The following is a 19435-nucleotide window of genomic DNA, read 5'->3' as shown; positions in this document are numbered from 1 at the left end:
GAGGAGGTATTGGAGGGAGTGTGCCTGAGTATCAGCTCTACGCCAATCAATGCACAGCACTGCACAAGTGTGTGCTGGCTAAGTGAACACATTTTCTTCGTTTGCTCTATCGGTTTTAATTGTTTTATGAGACTATTATAACTCAAGACATTCTAAAGCTATGTTCATATAGTACGCTTAGAACTAGAACTTTTTCCGTGTGTGTGTGTGTGTGTGTGTGTGTGTGTGTGTGTGTTCTTTTGGGAAGGCAGTCTTGCTGCTGTGTAGCCCAGGCTGGACTTACCCTCTTCCTGCCTCATTCTCCCTGTGTCAATATTATAGGAATCTACCACTAGATTTTTCTATACTTTTACCAATAGAATTTAAGTATATGATTTTCTGAGTTCCATAATTTATTCAGCCACTTATTTAAGAATGGAAAAGTTTCCAAACCTCCATCATTTTAACTGAGTACACACAGTGAATAACTTTGTACGGGCTGTATTTCTGAATACTTTCTTACACTGTTTTTGGTGGACACACTTGTTTTGTTCACGTCTCTGAGCATCTGTAATGTAATCTCTAAATTGAAGTCTACTTAGATTACATCCAGGAATGAGATGAAGTCTTGTTTACCCACTGCGCCCCTCTTCTGGCTCATCAGCACACCATTTATCTCTGCCTGGGCTGTCGAGCCTGATTATGTTTAAGCACATGAACCAGCTTCCATTGGTTTCTGAAGACACATGACAGCTGGAGCCCAGGGTAGCTTCCCTCATAAGCTAAATCATGTATCTTAAGAAACCGCTCTTGACATTAACTGATTTAATAAGGGTTGCCTTCTATACCTCAAATTGGGGGGAAAAGCATAACAAAAATTGTTCTACAATGATTGCTTTTCAGAAAACCGCCACCACTTCAATCAAAACCTGGTCCCAAAGTCTTGGAATTTATTATGGCACAAGAGGCATGCCCCATTGCAACCAACAGTTGATAGACTAAGGACGCCTTGTATTGGATATGTTTTATTCATACTTGAGAGAACAGTTTAAAGGAAAAAAAGGAGCATGGCTAATGATTTCAGATGTTGCTCAGCCTCATGCATTTGAATAGAATGAGAGTTGAATGCATGTAGAGGAGGCTGTTTGCCTCTTGGTGACATGACAGTATATTCAAAAGGGGAAAGGAGCTCAGGTATGGCCTCTGTAGTCCTGATCTGAGTAAACCACTTCCCTGACCTCTATCCTAGCTCCTGAAATTTTCACTGCTTTCCAAAATTGTACCTCTTACCTGGAACCAAGCACTGAACAAGAAACCTGTGGGGGACATTTTATGTTCAAACATGACACATTCCTACTATAACATTTTGGAAAAATATTTCTTCAGTCTTTGACTCTTAATTTTGGATATTTATTGAAGAGAAGAGAGAGAACCTAGAGAAATTATGCAGAACTTTTGGTTCCATAAAAATGCATTATATATATATATATATATATATATGTGTGTGTGTGTGTGCGCGCGTGTGTGTGAGTGTGTGTGTGTACATGTGTATGTGTTTTTTATTATATACCTGTGTGTGAGTTTTTTAAATGGTGCTGCGAAAAGTTGTATAACTACGAAGAGAATAAAATTCAATCCATACCTCTCACCTTACATTCAAAGACATTTTACATAAAAGCTTAGACACTAAAATTTCCAAAGGAAAACTTAAAGAAATACTACAAGGTATAGGCATAGTAAAGAACTCTTTAACTAGAACTTTCAAAACAGAAAGACAGGAAAAAAGAAGGAAAGAAAGAAAAAAGAAAGAAAAAGAAAGAGCCCCAAGAAATGACAATCAGAAGTCTGTGTGAGATTCTAATGTTTCTGCACATCTAAAGAAGTTGTCAACAGAGTGAGCTGACAGCCTATAGCCTAAAGCTTTGCCTGCTATTCCTCAGGCAGCATGCCATTGCTGGGTCACCTCTCCATCCAAGCAGTGAGTGTCCCGTTCTCTAGAATACCCCAGTTAGTGTCTTCAGTATTTGTGCTTAAAGAACAAACAGCTCAGGTCTGACCTTCCAGCCAGTACACTCTGTATTTTTATCCCATCTGCTGGGAGGGTTAGGGAAAAGGAAGGGCTGGCAAGGAAGACACTGTGATATGGCAATCATTTAGAAGTCATTAACTCAAACTGGCTAAGGTTATCACATGGAACAGTCTTCAGAGTCTTGGGGTGAGAGAGGAAACAAACCCATTGTTTTTTGTGGGAACCTGTGGTGTTTTACCAAATGATAAGTATTGTTTCATATACTAGAAATACAATGGTCTTTTTTTTTTCAAGCCCTGCTGCAGGTTAACTTAATACTCTTGAAATGGTTTTAGCTGAAAATGCCTTTTTGGTTTGCCTAAATTAATTTTCATCTTCACTTATATTTTATTCTATTCATTAACTGCCCTGCCAAAAAGTTTCTCTTGAATGCACTGAGAAAGAAAAAATACCAAAAATCTATTTTCCAGAAAAGCCACCTGATAAAAATGGTAACTTTTGTGCCATTTAGGGGTTGATTAAAAGCGTGTGTCTAGAGAAGGCATTTTCCTTGTCTTTGACTTTCTGTGAGCACAAGAAAGATTACCTTTAATGCCATGTGCAGGCAGGCATTTCACCCGAGGTGCCGAAACACACTTCTAAATTGGATTAGGGTCACTGCAGCCTGGATCTGCCGTAATTCCTGGGGGATACAATGTCCAATTAACAACAGAAAGCTTTCCAAACAGAAAGGAACATTCTTTCCTACAGCAAGTTCTACTGTTCCAAGGTGAACCTTGACTTTGCTGTGCTCTTTGCTCTATGTTCCATGTTCCACTGAGCTTCTTCTGGGCATTTCCTGTCAGGACAGGGCTTCCTGGGGTGCCTGCTCACCTCCTCAGGGACACTCACACTACGGTTAAAAAGTGTCCAGTCTATACTGTTGATGAACTTGCCACAGTTTGTGCATACCTGGCCACTTATAGAGCCACCAGTAACTTGTTCATCAGCCATCTCCATTGAACGGCAAGCACTGGAATGCAAAGATTGTCCTCATTTTCTCATTGTCCCTTTGTATATGTCAGGGACTTAATAAACACTCCATGAAATAATACTTCTCCATGCCATGGATTGCTAGCTGTGTGATCCTGAGTGAGTTATACGGCTTCTCTGTGCCTCGGTTTCTTCAGCATTTAAGTACTAACATAATTCATAGGAGGTTTGCAGCAGGGTTAAATGCAGAGACTTGGCAAAGTGTTTGTTAATACACATGGCCACTGGAAGAAGATGCCACTTGCCTCCCCTACACCATTCCCTCTTATGAATAAAAGTTGAGCATGTAAACACTCCTTGGCCTGAACCAGGAGATGTGTTGCCCACATCCTGGCAGAAATAAAAGACATGATGACCCATCTGTGGGTGAGCTAAAGACTTGGTCACAGTAAATAAACCTGGGAATTCTATTGAAGGATTCTTAGATTTTGTTCTCTGAAGGAAACAGAGACTCCAAAGGACAAAGACTATCCCAATCCCCGTGGATAACTAGACATTGTTTTATGAGCTATGAACTCTATCTTGCTTTCATGAGGAAAGCTAAGATTTCTTCACAGAAGCCATACCAAGGGACATGATATTTTCAAGTTGCAGTTAGTCAATCCAGAAACCAGTTTTAAAGACCTGTAGACTTTTCAGCATATGAAAAAAATTAAATGTCCTTATTGTAAAGCCCTTCTAATGGACTTTTCTGCTGTTTCAAAGGAGGAAACTCCAAGCAACAGGAAAATCAACAGATGCTATCTATGTACTATTACCTTTTGTTTTTATTATTTATTGTGAATGACTTCAGTCAATATCAGCATTCTTAGGCCAATCATAAGGAAGTTGGCTTGTACCGAAGTTATCCTTTCTTTCCCTGGTGCTATCTACAAAATAGGAATTCCAGGAGCCCTTTCTTTCCTGCCTAGGAAATGGGTGGAGAAGGTAGCTGGTGTTTGTGTTAGCATTTGTTTTCTCACCAAGTCTCTACCCCTCAGGGAAAACAGCTCGAACCGAACCGTGATAAATCTGGCTTTCAAAGTCTTCAGTCTGACGACCTGGCATACTGAAGCAAGTGCTGTGTCAAACCCAACTCAGAGACACTGACTTTGAACTCATTCAGCAACCTCATTCTCAAGCTCCTCTCTGTTGGACTTTATTCCCTCCAGCTCTCCTACCAGGGTGAGTTGACATCTGACTTCTATACTAGTGTATGGTGATTTTAAAGAAAATGGCCCCCAAAGGGAATAAAACTATTAGGAGGTATGGCCTTATTGGGAGAAGTGTGTCATTGTGGGCATCGGCTTGGAAGTCTCATCTATGCTCAAGCCACACCTAGTGAGACAGACCACTTCCTGCTGCCTGCAAGACGTAGAACTCTCAGCTGCTTCTCCAGCACCATGTCTGCCTACATGCCTCCATGGACTGAACTCTGAACTGTAAGAGAATTGCGCCAATTAAATGCTTTTCCTTTGTAAGAGTTGCCATGGTCATGGTGCCTCTTCACAGCAATCAGAAACCCTAAGGCAGAAGTTGGTACCATGGGCTGGTGTATTGCTGTGATAGGCCTGACCATGTTTTTGTTTGAAGGAATATGGAACTGGGAACTGTGGATTAGAAAAGCATTTGAATACTTTAGGCATTGATTAATGGGCCATACTAGTAGGAGCATTGAAGACAGTAAAGCTAAGAGTTATTTGAACTGGTGAGGCCTAGCCCAAGAGGCTTCAGAGGGGAAGAATATTTATATGTGGCCTAGAGATTATTCTTGTGATATTTTGATGAACAATGTGGCTGCTTTTTGCCCATGTCCAAAGAGTCTTCCTGAGGCTAAAGTGAAGAGTTTTGTTTTAATTCCATTCACAGAGGAAATCTCAAAACAGTCTAGTACAGACTATGTAATGTGGCTATTCGTGTTAACTCTAATGAAGATTTATAATGAAAAGGAGCAAGCTGAGCAGAGTAGATTGAAAAGAGAGAACCAGGAAGTGAAATGGAGCTAAATTCTGTGTTCAAAGAGATATACAAATTAATAAATGGAGTAAAAGGAGTTGTAACCTCAGGGCAAGCTCCCACCCAGCTAAGTTCCCAACTTGTGAAAAGGAATTAGAGAAAAGTTTAGACCTGGGTATGGTGGTGAACACCTATAATTCTAGCACTCTAGAATCAAAAACTGATGGATCTCTGAATTTGAGGCCAGCCTGGTCTATAGGGCAAGTTCCACAACAGCCAAGCTTAGGCAGTAAAGGTAACAAAAAAACAGAAAGATAATGAAGAAATAATTGAATAAGAGGGCATGTTTCAGACTCAACAAGTTACAGAACCTGGCAGCTTCAGTCACGTGGTTCTGGCTTTAGAGTTAAGGAAGAAGAAATGGCTTATGGGATTTGCCTCCATGACCAAAGAAAGCCACTGAGGCCAGGAATGTGTCAGAGGTGTCCCTGAATGGAGGCCTAAAGAGGCCACTGTGTAAAATTTGAAGAAGCCTGAATTGCCTTGGAGACCTCAAGATGTTAAAGATACCAGTCATGGGATACCTGCCAGTAAGAGCCACTAACAGTAAGTGAAACCAGCCCAAGAGAAAGAAGTATACTATAGTCAACAAAGCAGAAAGGACTTGGGGATCTGAAGAGTGTTTTGACAGTACACATGAAAATGTAGAGTTTGGAGTTGGCCCAGCTGGTTTTCAGTCTTGCTTTGGTACAGTATTTCCTCGCTATGCTCCCTTTCCTCCCCTTTGGATTGATAATGCCACTATATGTTGGAAGTATGTGATCTTATTTTTGCTTTTGATTTTACAGAGGGTTACAAATTAAGAGACTGCATGAATCTCAGAAGAGACTTTGAACCTCAGACTTTCAAATAAGTTTGAGACTATTATTTAAGACTATGGGGACTTTTGAAGTTGGGCTGAATGCATTTTTGCATTATGGTATGGTTATAAGCTTTTGGGGACCAGAAAGTAGAATGTGATGATTTGTAAGAAAATAGACCCCAAAGGGAATGGCACTATTAGGAGGTGTGGCCTTGTTGGAGTAAGTGTGATCTTGATAGAGGAAGTGTGTGACTGTGGAGGCAGGCTTTGAGCTTATACACACACACACACACACACACACACACACACACACACACATATATATATATATATATATATATATATATGATCAAGGCATACCCAATGAGAAAGACCACTTCTATTGCCTGCAAGCCAAGATATAGGGCACTTGGCTACTTCTCCAGCACACCACCATGTCATATCATGATGATAATGGACTAAACCTCTGAAAATGTAATCCACCCTAATTCAATTCCTTTACAAGAGTTGCTGTGGTCACAGTGTCTCTTCACAGCAGTAAAACACCCTAACTAATATAGAATGTTTTCATGCCCTCATATCTTCCTGCAGATTTATGGACACTTGCTGTTTTCCAACTCTCTGGGCAGGCTGTCAAGGTTTCAGATCACTCTAGCCTTCCCAACTTTTAGATACCTACTATCCACTATGTTAAGAATACTCATTGCTGGGTGGTAGTGGTACTTGACTTTAATCCTGCAGCATTCCAGAGGTAGAGGCAGGTGGATCTCTGAGTTCAAGGCCAGCTTGGTGTACAAAGCAAATTCCAGGACACCCAGGCCTACAGAGAGAAACCCTATCTTGACCCCCTCACCATGGGTACTTGTCTTCCTGGAAGACCTATCACAGTTCATTAAGGATTCTCAATATGAACAAAATATGCATAGGTGTCAGGCATGCTTGTCATTGCACAGAACAGAAAGGAAAGGACCAGGGTGAGGCATATGTTCTTCTCCAAGCTTTAGGAGCAAGGGAGAAGAGGCGTCCCACACACATGGGTGCCCTAAGGATCAGTCACGTTCTGAGAGAAAACAAAGCACAGAGTCAAAACTGAAGAACAAATCGGATAAAATACGGAGGATTTTACACAGGCTGTGCCTTAGAGAGACTTTCATTTCATCCGGGGCAAGGCGACTTCCTTTTCTTCAGTTCATTTTTCTCTCCTGCTGAGGACCACAAGGAGGGCCCCATAATGCTAAGTAAGTACTCCACCCCTGACTACGGCACCAGCCTTCCAAGGCTGTCCTCCACAGACCACTGCAGTTTCAGCATCTTTATCTTTCTCCAACTTTGTGCCGAGCCTTCTTTTTGATCAATAAGAATATGGCGGGGAACAGAAGAGCTTTGGTAAAGCACACACTGTGAGGTGTGGACTGGCCAAGTCATCCTGCAAGGGCTAAGTGTTAAAGCTTCTCAGTCAGCCCCAAGAAAGGATTTCCATGAAGACAAGCTAGTCGATTTCTTAATAACTGTAAAATAAGAAAAGAAAAAAGAACGAGGGAAGCATTCTCATGAAAATCTGAGTTTCTTCTAAGCTTGGACGTCTTCTCTGAGATCTCTACCTAGTGACTGAGGAGTTGGAGAACAGTGGTTTCTGAAACTCAGGATTAGAGAAATAGAAAATATATTTTTCTTTGTTGAAAATGTTATAAAACTTAAAATTTTTTTTTTTAAGAAGAATCCACAGGTCATAATAACTCTGTTGGTGACAGCCATAGAAATAAGACTGGGGGACAGAAACAGTGAGGGGGAAGATGAGGGGGCTGGAGAAATCTCAGATCAAAATTGTGACTTTTATCGGAGAAAAACCTGGAGCCACTGAGCCTTCTGGCAATTGTGCTACCTGCTGCAAAGTTGTCCAAGTCAAGAGCAGAACCAAAATGCTCTTCTACTTTTCCTTGACTCTCAAGTCTCCCTAGACTTTAGAACAATCACTCGGCCTCTAGAATCTTAATAGATATTTGGTCTGAGGAGAGGTATAGGAAGGCAAAGTTGGGCATAGAAAAAAATGAAAGATGATAAAAATGAAAAGCTAATTCCTACCCATCTTTAAAAGGTTGACTTTAGAGGATTATCAGGGTTCACTCTCAAATATTCACTACTGAGCCACACGTCTCTTGGGGTCCAGCCTAGATGAAATTCGCACATTCCAGGGTAGAAGTGTGAGGATTAGAATTATTAGGCAAAAGGAACAGAGACACAAGAGAAACAAAAGAGAGAAACAGAACAGCACCAGGAGGGAAATTCAGTGAATACTTAAGTGCCCCCATTTATTTTTCACATGCTTCTATACTTCACTCCAAAAGGGGAGGAGAGAGGGAACAGACTTCAATAACATGATATAAGAAATAGACCAAGTATCCTGCAGGCAGCTACTCTGTGGAACCTCCTGCCAATCTCTTTTGAAGGAGCAAGAATAGCAAGGTGGAGCAGATCCACCTCTATACTCAAAATGCTACTTCACCACACCCTAGGGTCTCTTGTTTGTAGCCACGCCTGTTGTCATCAACTTTGAAAGAGCAAAAATAAGCTAAACCTCTCTGACCTTTAGTCAAGGTGGAACAGGCTGACATCTGTGGGCCCCCACAAGAACTGTGTTTTGAAACTTCTTCCCCAGTTTTCAGATCCATCTGGGAAGGTTCTGGAAACATTGTAAGGCGATTCCTAGATGGTTTATTTTGTAGTTTAAACCAAGGCCCTAGTTACTACCTTGCTCTCTGCTTCCTGGCCTTCCATGGTGTTTGAGACTCCACTGCACATGCCCGCAGTCCTCACCAACATGATAGATTGGAGTCCTCTGACACTGTGTGTCACAATAAGTGTTTCTTACCCAAGTCATCTCTTTCTGGGATTGTAGCAACAGCAGGGGAAAGTAACTAATATGTCGAAGAATTATAAAGTTGTCTGGTGAAGTTTTGGTGTGATACGTGGCCATTCACTAAGTGCAAATAACCCTGCAGACAATTTATTTCTACACACACAGCAGGTATTTTCTTATTATTTTTATTTATTATTATTTCCAAGAGTATGTAATGTTTCTTAATATTGGTTTTAAGATTTTTTTTGCAAATGAAGCTTAATCAGTATTGCCCACCATCTGCCTGTGCCTATGAGTAAGTTTTAGTACTTAAACTGTTTGACTATATTTTTACATTCTTAATTATGCTTTAGTTAGTCCAATAAGGCCCTATTTGTTAAATATGAGCATATTAGTTCCTGTTCTACAGATGTGATAAATTAGCATGACGAAACCAACTTATAGAAGGGGTTTACCTGGGCTTACAGTTCCAGGGGGGAAAGTCCATGATGGCAGAAAGAAGGCAGCAGGGGGCAGGCATGGTGGCTAGGGGTTGCTCACATCTTAAGTCACAAGAAGGAAGCAGAGAGAGCAAACTCAAATGGTGGAACATATCTTGAATTTCTTAAAGCCTTCCTGCAGCAACATATTTTCTCCAGCAAGCCCAACCTCTGAAACATCGCAACAACTCCATCAACTGGGGACCAGTTGTTCAAACATCAGAGCCTATGGAGGATGTTCTCCTTCAGACTATGACAATGACACATGACCTGTAAAACTCCAATCCCTTTGGACCACACGCATCTTGGTTTCCATAAGGCAATTGGAAGGGCATAGAGTTGCCTCTACAGAAGTCTCCTGAACCGTTCCTGAAGACCGTTGTTACTCTGTCAACAAATCCCTTATTTCCTTAGGATCAGGTTTGCTCTTTGTAGCAACAGGTAGACTAATTTCATTTTTCTGAAATGATTTTGTCTTTTAGGATTTTAATATGGTCAAAAGAATGAATCAGAAATGATACTTAATAACTTCCAAGGTCATAAGTCATAAGAAGCATTTCAGTTGTTGCCTGGCCTCTTGTCATGTTAGCTCTGGGAAACCCAGACAGCATGTATGACTATAGCAAAGTCTCAGACTTTGAAGAAGCTCTAGCTGAGAATGTTGTGTTGGCTAGACAGAGGCGTGGAAGTCCGCTTCTGTTCCTGCTGTTCTAGGGAGAGCACCAGACAAGTCTAAACAGAACAAAACAGCTTGACTGCCTTCATCTCCAATAGAGAAGGTGTACAACACAAGCATTAGTTTCTGTGTATCTTCAGTGATATCAGTGACCCCAGTAACCACCAGCTAGCTGAGTCAGGCCACCATAGAACCTGAAATAAAAGAAAACATTTAAATAGAGTTTCAGATATTTTTATAAAGCAACATACCTTTAAAATAATAGCATGTACAGTTTTTCACACTTAATAAGTGTTTCTCAATTGTCCTTCCAAATGGCTCTAACTATTGGTTCCTTATCATGAGTATGTGAAGATTCTTGTGCTTCTCTACCCTGTCTTTTACACTATGAAGATTATGAGACATTTTCCAGATGATTTTTTTTACCATGCCTCTGACATAAAAGAAACATTTGTGATTTCCATTTGCCACGAGGAAGCTGTGTCTGTTGTAGACAATGTACAGGATGAGACACTCTCCTTCCATCTTAAATAAGTGAAGAGAGCTCATGATGATTGGCATGTCTGGGGATCTAAGTCCCCAAGTTTGCACATTAGAGTGTTCAGAAACAATCTTAGATAAATGATCCAACTGTGTTCTAGAAGCCAGTGTGAGGCCAACCTGAGGTTCTGTCACACAGGGAGGCAGTTCTTCTCAGGGTATGGTTCTAATACATAAAGTATTCCTTTTATCTCTCTGATCCAGCCACATATGAACCAACCCATCTGCTATGAGAAATGAGTACAGAGGATCAGATCACCACACTTCTGCAAGAATTCTGTGGGAGCACCGAGACAGTCAGTCTAGTGATTTGCAGTAATTTGAAAGATGATGCCTTGATCCTATCAATGAACAGGTTCCTGGCCAAACCCATGGAATAACAGGGTGTCCAAACTTAAGCAGGAAAACCTGATCTTTCCAAGTCATCCTTCTTTGGGTAGTGTAGGAATCCACCTTTGTTTCTATGGCCCAGGGGCATTAACTTGCATAATGCTATGTTTATACAAGCGTGCCTCAGGCTCCTCCATCTGGTCTCCCCTCTCCAGGCATGGCACTTTGAAACAAGGCAGGTATTTCAGACATATTCCCTCTGCACTCCCACAATGCTGTTCCTAACACGGTGAACGATAGTATCCAGAGCCATTCTATGCAGCAGTAGTATGCTCACTCACCAAACATGGGCTCATAATTCTATTTGCCTTCATTTCTCACTTAGTCATTTCTTGTGGACTTTTCCATAGGTACAAATGTTCCTGGCTGCTTTGTCATTTTCTGAACAGCTGCACAGGGTTCTGCCACCTAATTCCATCCTGAGAGAAATGAAGAAAAATATCTGGAGAAAAGTAAAATTGCTTTTTTTGTAGTAGGCTTTTATTTTATTCTTCAGGGGCCAACCACCCAGCTCCATAAATACATGGAGACATATTCTTACTTATGAATGCCTGGCCTTAGCTTGACTTGTCTCTTGCCAAATTTTCTTAAATTCCTATCAACCTTTGCCTCTTGGCTTTTACTTTTCTCTATTCTATATCCATTTCCTTCCTTCTTATTCCGTGGCTGGCTGTGTAGCTGGGTGGCTGCCCCTGGTGTCTTCCTCTCCTTCTCCTTTTCTACTCCCCACTCTTCTTTCTCCTCCCATTTATTTTCTCTGCCTGTCAGCCCTGTCTATTCTTTTTCCTGCCTTGCTATTGGCATTTCAGCTCTTTATTAGACCAATCAGGTGTTGTAGGCAGAAAAAGTAACACAGCTTCACAGAAAGCTTCACTTAAGCAAACACAGCATAAAAGAATACAACACATCTTTGCATCATTAAATGAATGTTCCACAGAATATACAAATGTAATACCTCTTATACTAATATTCCACAACACTTTTTTACTTCACTGGTTCAAAGTGATTGATTTGTAACAGATCCAAAGCAGAACAGACCAAGAAACAGTGTGAGAATGGAAAAATTAAAGAATGGGAAACACCTGAAGGTTGGATGCTGTGAATCCTGTGTTAGACGCTCTGTAGCTTCTCCATTGAAGGTATGCATCCTGCAGGAATCTTGCAACTTCTGTGTGGATCCTGCATTGTAGGTACATGCCCCGTGTGAACTCTGTTAGATGCTGAGTGAATTCTGTGCTGGAGGCATGCATCCTATGTGACTAGCCCATATTGATGCTCTGTCAATCTTGCAGATGTTGTGTAGATTCCAAGGGTTCTGGGTGAGTTCTGCAGTCGTTTGCTTAATACAAGGAAGGAAAAAAATGAATGACCTGGCTCTATGAACAACCTTGGTGTTACTGTGTCATGCCCTAGCTGGAGATAAGAGCACATGAACACTAAAAATATGTCTCAGTTGTTATTTAACTGAATATGAGGGAATCATTAGAGTCCAGGAATTATGGAACGTCTTTTGTTTCCAGACAGACCATGCACCAATTTTTGTAAAGAATAATCTTCTTCAAAGTGAAACCGAATACAGGAAAGCCCTTCTGTTAGTCTTTACTGGATAGCTGCTCACTTTTACTGACAGTGCCTTTATTTAAAACAACAATAGCCGCTGAGTCTACCTTCCTTCAGAAAAGTCTTTACTCTCTGAAGGACTTTTATTTCATGAAGCTGGCATTAGCAACACTGGAAACAGCAAATTACCCCTGGGTTTAAAATTATGGTCTTTGTGGCAACAAGCAGAGATGTGTATCTATAGCTGGCATTTTTAGGTATATCATGAGGGAAGCAACATACTATCTTAGAGCCATCATTACCAAAACTCTTCCATTGGTTTTAACCTTATGAAAGAACCAGTTTAATATCAAAGGTATTATGGGGACATTGGAGAATAGTTCTTTCTTTATATCAAATAAATGCCAAAATATGTAGAGGAAATGGGAGCCTCGGTGAGCCGTGTATGATCCACAAATACTAAACATTTCTTCCTTCAGCCTCTAAACATAGATGTGGAAAGGAAGAACCTTGAGAGAGACTTCATGGGACTGGACCCAATGTAATTTGTTTTTGGAAACTTAAGAGCCCATGGCACACTCATGTGTGCACATACACACATACATGCACACATGCAGAATTTATTATTTAAATGAATATTCTAAATCATGTTTCACGGCCCTCTGCTTTCTAATACACACTGCAGAGACATAAGAGTAAACTGTTTTCCATGCTCAAGGCTCTGGAGCTGTCTGCTCCTACACTGACTGGCTCCACGCTGTTAGAGATTAATGTCTTCCCTTGTGTTTTCTTCCTTGTTATAAAAATATCTTCTGTGTGTCATCAGAAGACAGTGCTTATTACCTCCTGTAAATTGACATTTTTAATCCAATTATGAATTGAAGAACCACAAAAACAAGCTTTTAGAAGTGGCTCCAAAGGACATGTCTGCTTGATGCCCTCAAGTAGCCTGTAGTGTTCACTGCTAGAATTTGGGCCAGCTGTTGTAGATGCTCAAAGTCTCTCTCTCTCTCTCTCTCTCTCTCTCTCTCTCTCTCTCTCTCTCTCTCTCTCTCTCTCTCTCTCTCTCTCTGTCTCTGTCTCTCTCTTTCACACACACACACACACACACACACACACACACACACACACACACACTGGAGGTTGTTGGATAAATGCCAGAGGAACCCAGCCTGCTGGGGACACAAGACAGCATCTTCCCTTTTCCAGAGCTAAGTCCCTGTCGTTGAGACGTCCACATACTACGGCATGTCCCTTTAACAAAAAAACCAGGACCCCGCCCGATGATTGTGTTGAAATGGGTGTATAGACAGACGTGGAGGCATGAAAGGCACAGCCAGGAGAGCTGGCTCTGGACATTCCACTGACATGAAGGGAAGCTCAGGTTCCTTGAGGCTCCTTTGGTTGTCAAAGAAAGAGAAGGAACAAGGGTAGGGAGGACCTAGGAAGTGTTCAGGATAAGAGTGTCCACTTGTCTTTTAAGGAACCCTACTTTTACAAGATTCCTTCATGGAGCACTTCGTGACTAGAACAAGAGACTTGCAAGGCCTCCACACGTCCCTCAGGTACTTAGCCAGAGTTGTTCTGTTTTCCTCTGTCCACTGCTCATGATGGGCCATAAATTACAGTTTCAACAGGGGTTCTAAAGAGAGTAACATTTCAAAGTCATTTATGAAGTAGATTCAACAAAAACATCAACTATTTACAGCCAGACAACAAATGAGGTCAATAACATGACTTACAAACTTTTAAAAGACATTATCATAATGTGTCGATATGATACAAATATTTAGAGTCAGAATTTAAATTTTGATGTGTCGGGTGGCCTCCTATTTGATGGAATGAAATGAAATTGAAAATTGTGGAAGGAAAAGAGAAATGAACAAAATAGCAGAAGGAAAACTCGAGGGCCAGAGAAACAGCTCACAGGCTGAGAGTGCTTCCTGCCCTTGTGAAGGACCCAAGTTTATTCCCATTGTGTGGCTCACAACAAACTAAAAGTCCAGCCACAGGAGACCTGACACCCTCTTCTGGCTTTTGTGGGCACGCTACTCACACACAGAGACATACATATATACATAAATAAAAATAAAATAAATCCTGTTTCTAAAAATTGAAGACCTAAACAGGTAGTGGTGGTCAAAGGCCTTAAGATGAGAAATATATTCACTGCTCCTGAGACCCAAGACAGAGTAGATAAACGAAAAGGTGAGGTAAACCTCCAGCAGAGGTCAGCTTCTGCACGCTGAGATGACCTGTGGCTCCATTCAGCTTCTAGATAGCATCTTCCACCTGCTTGCCCACACGGGAAAGAAGGGTGACCATACACGTCATTGATAGAAGAATCTTTTGTTAATGAAAGACTGGAATTTTCCCCATTCCCCAAATCCTCTCTGTACTAAACATACACACACACACACACACACACACACACACACACACACACACACACACACACACGTTGATGTATAATACCACAATAGCCCAGAATGGAGTATTACAAAGGTTTATTAATTTGGGGATAAACTCACAGAAAGGGTAGCGATCCACAGTCCTCTTTGTGTACTGGGAACTGGAACCGAATCCAGCAGCCAAGAGGCCCTTGCACACTTTTCATCTGCATTTATAGTACATGAGACCATGCCCAAAGTGGGCCAGTATCTTAAAGATTATTGGCTGAAGGAGTCCCGACGGCACATTCCCCTATCCCCCTTTTGTCTAAATAAGAAAGTTTTAAGCCTAATACAAAACTATATATACAATAAGAAAAAATTCAAATAGTGTCCATGGAAAAGAAGAGGCAAAAACATACATAACAATTAGAATTACAACCAGCATGAGCAGCATCAAACAAGAAACATATGGTAAATGTTTCAATAGTTATTTCATCTCAAGAAGTCTTGGTCTTACATTAAAAATGGCTTGGCTAAGTCATGAGAGGAAAGTAACTGTGGCTATCTAGTCTTCAACTCCATCAAAGACCTGTGAAGGGAAATAATATTACTTGAGTAAACAGGAAAGTGCAATCAAAAAACTTCCAAAAGGTGCAAGAATGACACAGACAACTGGCTACCTAGGCAATCACCCAAAGTCTTATTATTGGTTGAAGGTGTTATCATAACATGCATGCACGCACACACACAGGTCAATACCAGTGAGTTCTTAGACAATACTACTGTACTGTCAGGGCTTATGGAGAAACTGACAGTTTAAACACATGCTGAGCCTACAGAGGGCTCACTGTGTACAAACACCCACCTGGCACTGGGATCGAGTCTAGACAGAGTGAAGTTGGTGTTAAGGGGTAAGCAACAATACAAATTCCAGAAATCATATGGGGTATTTCAGATGTTGTGGAATAAGGGGAAAAGGCAGATCAAGAGATACAGCAAATTATACCAGCCGAAATAGTTCGTTTTCCTAACAAAGCCAGAGCAGTGCTTTTCCATATATTGTTGTATAAATACATTTTTTCGCTTCGTTTTGTCTGTTTCAAGATGTTGCTCTGTGCTGAAAACTAAATAAGAAAGAATAATCTATCGGCCTTTAGGCATCTATCTTCTCAGACTGGGCTTGGTGGCACACAGAAATCCCGGCATTTGGGAAGCTGAGGGAGAAGGATTCCTGAAAGTTTGAGAGTATCTTGGGCTATATAGTGAGACTCTGTCTCACAAGCATGAATAACAGAGAGGCTTACTATAAGTAAATAAAAGAGTAAATGTGAGCAAATAATCTTGTATACAAAGGATGTCATTAATGAAACCCAGTAGTTCATGCAATTAATACACATAAGAAAAAATTTAAAGAGATACTAAAGAATAAAAGCTAAAAACCCTCCCTCTTATTTGAATAACAATTTAATATTTATTTTGACTTTTATATTTTGCTTAGATCATCTTGAGAGTGAAATACAAGGAATAAACTAAACTAAAATCACCCCATTATAACTTAGAGGGTTCTCATGAACTTCTTTGAATCCCTGTGCATGACTTAGAAGCAGGCTTGCTCCCTTACTTGTGTGAACAGCATGTGATTTGTTTCTCCTGGTTTCCTCTACTTGCGTTTGCTATTGAATTTACCAACTTTCTCTATATTGGTCATTTTTATTCAAGTTAGACTTTAACCTAATCCCTTTATATCTGAGATTAGATCTTTCTTTCCTTAATAATTATGTATTATAAATAAAATTACAAAAATCAACATTTACTGGTCAGATATTCAAGACTGTGCTACCTAAAGAACCAGTGATCTAGAGAGACCCAATAGCATCACTGTTCTTGGGATGACTTCTTAAACCTAAAGTTTAAGACCATCACAGAAATACACACTTCACAATGCAGAACCTAAGATCCTTGTGAGAGCTTGCCCCTTGCTTTCTCCAGGAACTCTTCACACTTGAAATACCTATCCAAATGGAATTCCTCTCAGTATACGGAGTATTGGAGATAAAGTGCATCTTGTTTGTATGAGTTCAGGACAGTTGTCCTTTGTGATGAACTCTAGTTCTATCTACATTTCTGTGCTAAATTTCACTTGTGAATTGTATAAACTTCTTGCAAAAGACATTGTGTGCATTTTCCTCTAAAATATAATTGCCCCTCTGTGGACAATCAGAGAGTTAATAGAGACGGTCTGTGAAATTGTGCTCCATTGCCTGCGGGATCCTTTGAATATCTTCATTTAGTTCATTGAATAGGCAAATAAGACAAGATTGTATTTTATCACCAAGGCACTGAGCTGAGCTTCTTGCATGGCTACATTATCACCTGTTTGCAAACAAAGCTCTTAGGGAAGCAGCTTTGAGAGAGCAAGCATAATGATGGCAATGATAATTGAGCCTACTGGGGTAAAATGGACATTTAGGATTTATCAACAGAGGGAGATCTGAAGGGGCCAAAACTTTGGATTCCAGGATAATCTGTAAGTTGAGTGAAGAGCTCATCATGATTGGATCCATAGAGCACTGACTGGCATATAATAGAAGCTCAATAAACACCAAATATATTTATGAGCTTTAAAAATATACTATATAGTACTCTGCTTATTGGCATGAGACTTGAAATAACATGAATCCTAGCCCAAAGACACTCAGTATATTTAATGTACTTCTAAAATAATACTAACTGGCTTCCTAGTTTTAGTTTCTGTTGCAATAATAAACATTGTGACCAAAAGCCACTGGAGGAGGGGAGGCTTTATTTCATGTTACAGCACACAGTCTCTCATGAAGGGCAGTCAGGGCGGGAGCTCAAGGCAGGAATCTGGAGGCAGGGACTGAAGCAGAAGCCATGGAGGAATACTGCTTACTGTCTTGCTCTCCATGGCTTGTTCAAATTGCTTTTTAAAAACGCAACCCAGAGTGACATGCCAAGGAGTGACACCACCTATGGTGGGCTAGACCCTCCCAAACCAGTCATCATTCAGCAAGCACCTTCAGAGGCTTGTTTAGGGGCCAATCTAATGGAGGTAATTTCTCAAGCTGGATTCCTTCTTCTCAGACATGTCTAGCTTTGTGTCACGTTGACAGAAGCTACCCAACACAGTGGCAGTTGTGGGGAATTGCCTTTTAGGGAGAACTAGTGTAGGGATGGCACACACTTTTGGAGGAAAGGGGCACCTGCCATGCCCTTCTGGCTCTGAGAGAGTGATGAAAGGCAATGGGTATCGAGGAAGGGGTGACAGGAGGAGAAGACATGAGTCTAGAGTGACTGAGAAAGTCACTGGTTAGCACAGTAGAAGCCTCAGTATAAGAGTCAAGGACCATGTGATTCTTCACTGGCAGGCTAGACAGACTTGATAGCCATAGTCCTGAAGAGATCCATGGGAAGGCTAGACAGACTTCATGGCCATGGCCCTGAAGAGATCCATGGACAGGCTAGAAAGACCTTATAGCCACAGGCCTGACAAGATCCATTGGCAGGCTAGACAGACCTCATATCCATGGTCCTGAAGAGATCCATGGGTAGGCTTGACATTTCCTGCATAGAACACCCTAATACCTCAGGCCTGTGTTCTGTGCAGGAAATGTCAACATCTAACAGGAATTTGGCAAGACCAGCCTAGTGATGAGATGCATGGGCTGGGAGAGATGCAAGAGGAAAACCATGAGAATCGGAAACACAGGACTTCTGTACACTCACTCATGGATTCACACTTAGGCAGAGCCTCTGAGAAATTCCAGTTAATCAGACTCTTTACATTCCCAAAGATTCTTGATTCAGCTGTACCAGGAACTCACCCTATAAGAGCATGTCATTTTCCTGCTATAGATCACAGTACTCCTTGCACAGTGGTCAAACAGATTAGGGAAAGTCATTCAGCCTTAAATTATGATGTAGGACCAGGAGGTGGTATGGTAGCAGAGTGGGTCATGAGTTCAAACTCCAGCACTACCACCACCATGTTGTATTTGTTTTACTCTGGGAAATGGTGTCACTTTGCCTTTCTAAAACACCCAATGGTCTCATAAAGCACTGACTGGCCAATACCAAAGCAGGAAAAAAAAAATAGGCAGGGCTTGCAGGTGGTGTGGGAGAATGGTCTGTATTCTGTCAATTATATTTTAAATAAATGCTGATTGGCCCGTAGCCAGGTAGCAAGTATAAGAGGGACAACAAGACAGGAAGTAGAGACTGATCAAGTAGAACAGGAGTATTCTGGGAGGAAGGAAGCTCTTTCTGGAGTCCTGACCCATCCACTGAAGAAGCAAGATGTGTATACAGAAATAGAGAAAGGCAAAAGATAGGAAATTTTTAGTTAAGAAAAGATGAAAGCTGGCTAGAAACAGCCAAGCTAAGGCTAGGCATTTATAAGGAAAAAATAAAATTTCATGTGTGATTGAGAACTGAGTAGCAAGCCCCACAAAAAAAGCCAAAAAAGTAAGAAGAGTAAAACAACCAACAACATTTTGGCACCCAATGTGGGGCTAGAGGAAAAGAAAATCCAACAACACTGGCATTCTCCTGTGGTGCACATGGCATGCCTCATTGAAAGCATAATTTAAAATATCAAACCCAGAATAAAACAGGGTTCAGAAACTTGGCTTTAGAACTCCTGTGATAAAAAATTGTTTTCTATTTTTAATTAAAACTAACAG

Source organism: Arvicola amphibius, chromosome 12, assembly GCF_903992535.2.
Source record: "Arvicola amphibius chromosome 12, mArvAmp1.2, whole genome shotgun sequence".
Taxonomy (NCBI): Eukaryota; Metazoa; Chordata; class Mammalia; order Rodentia; family Cricetidae; genus Arvicola; species Arvicola amphibius.
The sequence above is the reverse complement of the archived record's forward strand: the minus strand, read 5'-3'. Positions refer to the sequence as shown.